Raw genomic sequence first — 8,110 nt, forward strand, 5'->3', positions numbered from 1 at the left:
CTTGGACTGCCTCCTTGCTCTTGTGCCCCCCCCTGGTCTGCCTGTCTGCCTCGGTGCCATCATTTTGTTCTTTGTGGGTTTTTTGTCTTTTGTCGTTGTTTTTTAGGATCGTCTGGAAGCCGATCCTTTGAGGGGGGGCTCTGTTATGTATACCCTGTCTTGTTCCACTGTTGCCCTTTTGTTTACCATTTTTGTCACTTTTGTACTCCTTAGTTTTCACTTTTGTCCCTTTTGTAGCTCCACAGTCTGGTTTTCCCTTGTGTTCACTGTTCATTGTTTTCACCTGCCCTTGTTAATTTGCCTTTGGTTTCTGTTAATCACCTTGTCATCTAGTTTGTGTTCTGTTTGTTCATTGGCCCCTTTGTCCCAGATTCTTGTATTTAAACCCTGTCTGTTTGTTCAGTCTGTCAGTCGTTGTTTGATTGTGGTTGGATGTTCCTCCCAAGCCTGTGTTCCCGTGTTTCTAGTTCCTGTGTTTTCTAGTTTTATGTTTGTTTCCCCATCGTGGGTGTTCCTTTGTGTTTGTTTAATGAATAAAGAGAACTGCATTTGGATCCTCAACCTTCGTCTGCCTTCTCCTACTTCCACAATCGTTACAGTTTGATATAATGGCAAGTGATTTTCTAGTACCAAATGATCAATTTAGCATGATTACTCAAGGATAAGGTGTTGGAGTGATGGCTGCTGGAAATGGGGTCGGTCTAGATTTGATCAAAAATAACTTTTTTCAAATAATGATGGGGCTGTTTTTAACATCAGTAATGTCCTGACTATACTTTGTGATCAGTCGAATGCCACTTGCCACCAATGTCCTTCCGAAACAGCAAAAACGTTTTAGTCTTATTGTGTATTTCTATACTTGTTGTATTGTTTGTGCATTGGAAGCTCCTGTCACAAATAAAAATTCCTTGTATGTGTAAGCATACTTGGCAATAAAGCTCATTCTCATTCTGATTATACATATTTCTTCTAAAAGTGCATTATCATTAACCAAGTTTGACCTTCCAGGTAATTCTATCATCTGATAACTGTCGCTTGTAAAAGTGTTTTAGCTCTGACTATATCTCCTGTGACGCACATTAGACGACTTTGTCTTTGGACAATATCCCTTCTGAATTCTGCCAAATAATTATGGTCAACCAGTGCCTTTACAATCCAAAGCCAACAAGGCTGGTGTGATGGAAGCTCTTTTGCTGAGACCAGTGGACTGTGATCTTTTACACCCAAACAAAACAGCACAGAAATGAGCAAAATTTCACAGAATAACAGGTATAGCTATAAAGTAGGTTAAAGGTCACAGAGTTTGAAGACCAGAGAAAGTGTCATCATTGTATCTTATCTTCAACTGCTCTGGATTTGACACTTATCAACAGTAATTAAAGGTAAACAAAGTAACTTTAAGACTGTAGCTCTTTTATTCTACATATGGGTGGTTCCTCCACATGGTTTTTTTATTTCAAATGATAAAAAAATAAATAAAAATAAATGTGTGTATTGATGTTATTGTTTGATTGAATTATTTGCTATATGTGCAGTAATTTCCATATCAAACAAAGAGTAAACAATCATAAATATGTTTTATTTATTTTACAATGGTCAGCAATTTTTCCAGGAAGTTTCCAGGGCCAAGGTGGCAAACCCTACTGGCGTGAAAGAACACTGTTTTGGTTTAGAGTATATTAATGCAATTAATGTAACTTAATTGTTTCCAGAAATTAGACATGCTGTGCCTTTCACTACATCTCTTCAAATAAGCAAGTGAACGAAAGCTGATGTGAATGTGCACATGTTCACGAGTACAGTTCTAACTTCGTCAGTTTAGAAATTCTGAAAGCGTAGACTGATCTGAGCAGAAAAAAATCGACTTGTTGCAGTTTTTCCTGTGTGATCAGTCAGATCAGATTTTAATGTCCATGAGAAAAGATGGCTGATCTGAAATAGTGTACTACTAAAGGTTCCTGCATCAGTCAAACAATGATGACAAACACATTAACGAGAGAGATGAAGAGACAATTTAACTTTTACATGTGTTTTTGTAGTATGTCTGAAAAGACTTCAGAGCAGATTTAAACCCTGACATTCCAGCAGAAGTACTAGTGTTACTAGAACTGTGTTACTATCAAGTTCCATTGATAGTAACACAGGTGCCTGTCGCATTTATCCAATCATTGTTATTGTCCTCATAATTATGCAAATAAAAACGTAAACCCTGGGTTTACAAATGTGAAACATCAAATGAGATAACCCAGGATAACGTTTACCCTGGGTTAACACTTTCAAGAGTCATTTGGATTTAGATTTGCCGAGGTTGCGGGTGTATGACGTGAACTTACAACACCCATTAAATTGTACACCTAAACAGGTTTGTATTTCTGCAGCATGTGTTCAGTAGCCCCGCCCACTGTGCTGATTGGCTGTGATTGTGTTTCATGTTCAGTGTGTACTGACAAATTGCTAGTCACTAAAAAACTTGTCACCTCGTGCCTGTTAGGACACATGAATGATAATCATTCACTTATTTAAAGGAGACCTGTTATGCCCCTTTTTACAAGAAGTAATATAAGTCTCAGTGTTCTCCAGAATGTGTCTGTGAAGTTTCAGCTCAAAATACCCCACGGATCATTTATTATATCATGTTGTAAATGCCTCTTTTTAGGTAGAATCAAAAACACGCTGTTTTTGTGTGTGTCTCTTTAAATGCAAATGAGCTGCTGCTCCCTGCCCAGGACATAGCTCTGGTCTCCATAAATACAAGAGACAATGGTAGCTTTAGCTGCATTAGCCTTGGAATCACCTAACAACTTTCAGAAAGCACATTCAGAAAGGCAATTTGCACACATTCACAAAATATAAAGTGTGATACTTACATCTTCAGCTGGAATAGCTGATATAAAGCTGGAACACAAACAGTTGGAACTGATCCATGTTTGAGAATCAAATTTTTTGAAAATCCTACTTTATATTGACACTCATTCACAAAGCAGTCCTGTGTAAAATGATTTGCACAAACATAGACTAATTTATGTTTTGGGGCACATTTCCTTCAAAAACAAAACTTGTCCACTGCATCTTCGGGAGTACATGAAGACACTTATGTTCACTTTTACAGAGAGCTGTGTGTAGATCACTCAGGGGAGGATCTATGATAATAGGGTGGAGTCCGTCACCAGTCATGGGCGAGGCCTGCTCTAACGTGACGTCAGAAAATCATTCATTTTGACACACTGTTTTTGATTTAATAGATATATAAGAAAGAGGAGTGGGTGGACTTTTAACATTCTAGGATGGTTGTGTACACAATGCTGACTCACATTCATGTACAAACACCATTTAAAAGTGAATTCATAATAGGTCCCCTTTAAGCAAATAAAATGCATCAAATCACAAGTGCTTTTGATATTTAATTACATGCAGGATATGAATGATATCTACAATAACCTTTTCACTAATATTAGGAAGAATTACCACTAGCAAAACCGCTAATTAACGCTATTTAAATCTTGAGATAAAAAATTATGTCATTACTCACGGAATTACCTATTTTTATTTACATTTCAGCTAGTAAAAATTTGTGCATTTTAAGAATTTGTGGAAATGCCCATTCCTTTTCTCCCCAATTTGGAATGCCCAATTCCCAATGCGCTCTAAGTTCTCATGGTGGCGTAGTGACTCAATCCGGGTGGTGGAGGACAAACCTCAGTTGCCTCTGTGTCTGAGATCGTCAATCCGCAAATCTTATCACGTTGCTTATTGAGTGCTTTACCAAGGAGACATAGCGCGTATGGAGGCTTCATGCTATTCTCCGCGGCATCCAAGCACAACTCACCATGCGCCCCAACGAGAGCGAGAAACCCGTTATAGCGAGCACAAGGAGGTTACCCCATGTGAATCTACCCTACCTAGCAACCAGGCCGCTTTGGTTGCTTAGGAGACTTAACTGGAGTCACTCAGCACACCCTGGATTCCAACTCGTGACTCCAGGTGTGGTAGTCAGCGTCAATACTCCCTGAGATACCCAGACCCCCTCATATTCCTATTCCTAAAATCAACAATGGAATCACAACTAGTAAAAATGCAATCCAACTTTGAATTGAATGCAACATGAAGCTCATGGCAGTGATTAGTTTCTGGTGTTACTGTGTGCTCTTGTCTGTTACTGTATGATTAAACTTGCCTCACAAGCTTGAGGGACGAACAGGGGAAACAAGCCGGCTGAGGGGCGTTTCTGCATACAGAGCTCATATGACTTTCTGGGAAAGCTAAATAGTAGAGAACTACTGTGAAGGGAACTTCAAATAGTCAATGTTATGAAGGAGACCATGTGTCATTGAATGAAAACAGCAAGCACAAAGAAATACTGATGATAGAGGGAAAAATTGCTCTGTTTGTAACTTTTGCACAACATTTTTTTCTTTGCTATCTTTCTTTAAAATAAACACTTGGTTTGATATTGTGTTATCAATGCAGTAACATTTACACTTTGCTCAGAATTTACAGAAAATCCATATAGTTTAATTTGAGTTTCGATTTGAGAATTCAAAACTACTGTTGTTGCCGGTGTGGTCAGTTGAGGTCAGGTGTGGACTGAGGTGGTGTGAGACAAGGAAAAGTCATGATCATATTGATTGTCTAAGCAATAACTTTATTTCCAGCTCTGGCACAGTTTCAGAACACAAACAATCCAGTAAATCATTTGAATGTCTGAGGTCAGATCCTGTGCCTCGAGTCAAATAAACCCAACCCTTTCCTTGGAGGCCCCAACTCTTCACATTTTGGTACTTTACTACTGAGCACAGATGAATCAGGCGTGTTAGATTACAAAGAGTACAACAGAACTGGGCACAAACTGATACCTTTTCCCCCCCTAAAGTTTGTATAAATGCACTTGGGGTTCAAAGAACTGTTTTTTCACTTTAATGTTACACATGGAATAAATATGTGGTTTGGTGCATTTTTTCTCTACACTGTTGATATGGTCATTTGTTCTCTTCATTTGTGTACTTGTTGCCATATCAATATGGAGGACTAAACCTGTAAAAGTAATGAATAAATAAATAAATACACAAAAACATAAATAAATCCACATGTTCGTGCATAAATAAATAGGCCTATATAAAAGACTATATAAAACCACAGTTTTATATTGTTATTTTTGCATTGATGGTGTGTTTGTTTATTTATCTATTTAAATAATTATTGTCTCCTCCACAGTTAGTTATTTACATATTTCTGAAAGAATATATATATTTATACCATGGGTCAGTTGAATGCTTGATTCTGATTGGCTGACAAATGTTATAAGGTGTGCAATTTATTTCCAGTAAACGCATGGCTATGAAGTAGTTCCAGGTCTAGAGTGCATAACGGATCCATATCACCAAATTAACCAATTAAAACAAGGACATTGCTTAAGGACTATGGTTAAAGTTAATTGGTTGAGAATGTCAAACATTGTCTATACCCACACTTACTCACACACACAAGCTTGTTACTCCAATAACGAAAAGTGGCGCATCCTCTGTTGCTAGTTCTAAAGTGATGTTTTCAAACTAGCAACGAAGACTTGAGCTGTATCAAAGCTAGATACACTTGATCAAACTAGTTTCAATATTATCTGAAATATCTGTGGGAAACACCCTCAGACGTTGACACACATACATTATGGACACGAAAAACAGCTGTCATGTCAGCGCACACCTGCATCTCAGTGGGGTTAAAAAGAGTTGTTAAGGTTTACATCGGAGAGAAAAGCTGTATACAAAATGCCGACACTCGCTGCAGCTGTGAAGTGCATAAACGTACATCTTGCCGATTTTGAAGAGATGTTACTTCTGATGAGAGCTGCACCAAAAAAGGTAATCCCAGAAGCAATCTCTCTCAATTTCAGAGTTTCTCTCTTTCAATCACTCAAAAACAAACTCACACACACACACACACACACACACACTACCTTTGTGCTCCAGTAAAGCAGCACAAGCCTCGCAATCCTCCATTGCTAGTTCTAAAGTGACGTTTCGAAATAGCGATGAAGGCTTGGACTGTATCAGGACAAGATGCTGAATCCACGGTGGAAGAAAGTAGTTCCACTCACAAAAGCATTTTAGGAACAAAAACCAGAAAATGTCTTGAGAAAAAACCCTGAACGATGTCTTACGGTGTGGTAACCGTGGTATAAGCAAAATAACTGCCCGGCCCATTGAATTATTGAAAGATAATGCACACCCGAGGTGGTAATGCGGTCACGACAATGGCCCATTATCACTTATACCTTACTTATTTATTAATGTATTTGTGTAGTTATTTATTTATAATTTTATCCTCCATATATCAACACTGTGTACAGAAAAGTTTTCTTAATTGTAGCAATTTTGTTTCTCTACACAAAGTTAATATGTACATTTTTCTCTCCATTTGTTTACTCTTTGCCATATCAACACTACAGAGGAAAATTTGCACAACATTTTTTTAAACTTTAGAAGATATTCAAAGTTTTCTTTTTTAGCACATTATTTTTCTACACAATGTTGATATGGCAATTCTGTTCTCTTCATTTGTTTACTTGTTGCCATATCAACTCTATATAGAGAAAAGAAAAATGCTAAAATAAAATTAAAAAAAAACATTGGAAAATTTACCAAAAGTTCAACATTTGAATATTTTACTGCATTTAGTTTTTTCTCAACAGTGTTGACATGGTGACTTTTTCTCTTTATTTGTTTACTCATTTCCAAATAAACATGATGTAGAGAAAAAAGTGCATAAAAAAATTAACTTTTGGCAATATCTTGCAGAGTTTTCTTAATTTTAAGAACAAAAAAAATTCTCATCCCAGTGTGTATGTGGGGAAGTTTTTAAACCATGTATGTTATATCTAGTCCTGTGTTACTTTGTGCATTTCTGTCCCCTACCGCACTGGGAACTGTATCCCACAATACTTGATTGTGATTGGTCAGTTGTGGTATTTTCCGGTCAAAGATTATTTTATAATAAAATAATAAATGATATTGCACTAATTAAGCGATTTCCTACATAGCTGTGCTGGTTTCGTGTCTCTCAAACACTCTCTGAGCTCTCTTCTCACATAATAAAACAATCTAAGCTCAAATTAATGTTTCAAAAGTGGGGACGGTGGGGGGACAGAATGATTAAATTCTGCATAGGTCATACCAAATCATTAAATGGATCTGAACGAATTTTGGTGAACACTCGAGCTACTTGGATACATTCAAATAGTAAATTGTGCACATGCACGATTGTCATTATTGTAACAGATTAAATCATTTTTTCAAGGACCAGCTTGTGCTCAGTCTTTTATTGTCATGTGTGAAACAGAAGCAAGTGATCCACAAGATGCCCCTTGTTTTTGCAGCTAATTTAGCTCAATTTTGCAATTAATTTGCAATACTTGAATCTTGAAAATACTACAAATATTAAAAGTAAATAATACGTATATATTACTATACTGTAATACTTATATATAAATATATACTGTAATATATTAATACTGCACTGTAAGTATTGGGTCTGTGTGAGCCACCTACTGACAGCTGTGTCCCACCACTTTTAAAATGACTGCTACGCCCCTGCTACCAGCACTGTTACACCATTACATAACACTACTGCAGAGAGAGAGAGAAACCGACCCACTGCTGCTGTCAGCTGAGCTAATAAATCACACACACATACACACACACTGCAGGACACTACAAACCTTTAAATGCCTTTAACCTTTAAAAATATTGAAATGAGAAAGACAAGGATGTAGCCTACATACACACTTTTCAAACCGCAGTGATTACAGACTCCATTTTGGGGTGGGTTCAAACATACGCACACATACCCAGAGCACTAATGGTTATATGATATTTCTTTTTTTAAATGATCATTTATGTTACTGGGATGCACATTATTGCTGACGCAGTTTGAGAAAGATGTGTGTGTTTGTGTCTACTGACGCAGAATACACGAGAGTGTGTGAGACAGACGCAGTGCGATATGATGCATGTTTATATGATTTCATAACTCCAGTTCAACCCTGCAGCAAAATACAGATTAAACGAAAGTCTTCCCCTGTGCGCAAAAGATGGGAGGAGAGTGTTGTGGAATGACT

Source organism: Xyrauchen texanus, chromosome 29 (assembly GCF_025860055.1).
Source record: "Xyrauchen texanus isolate HMW12.3.18 chromosome 29, RBS_HiC_50CHRs, whole genome shotgun sequence".
NCBI classification, from domain to species: domain Eukaryota; kingdom Metazoa; phylum Chordata; class Actinopteri; order Cypriniformes; family Catostomidae; genus Xyrauchen; species Xyrauchen texanus.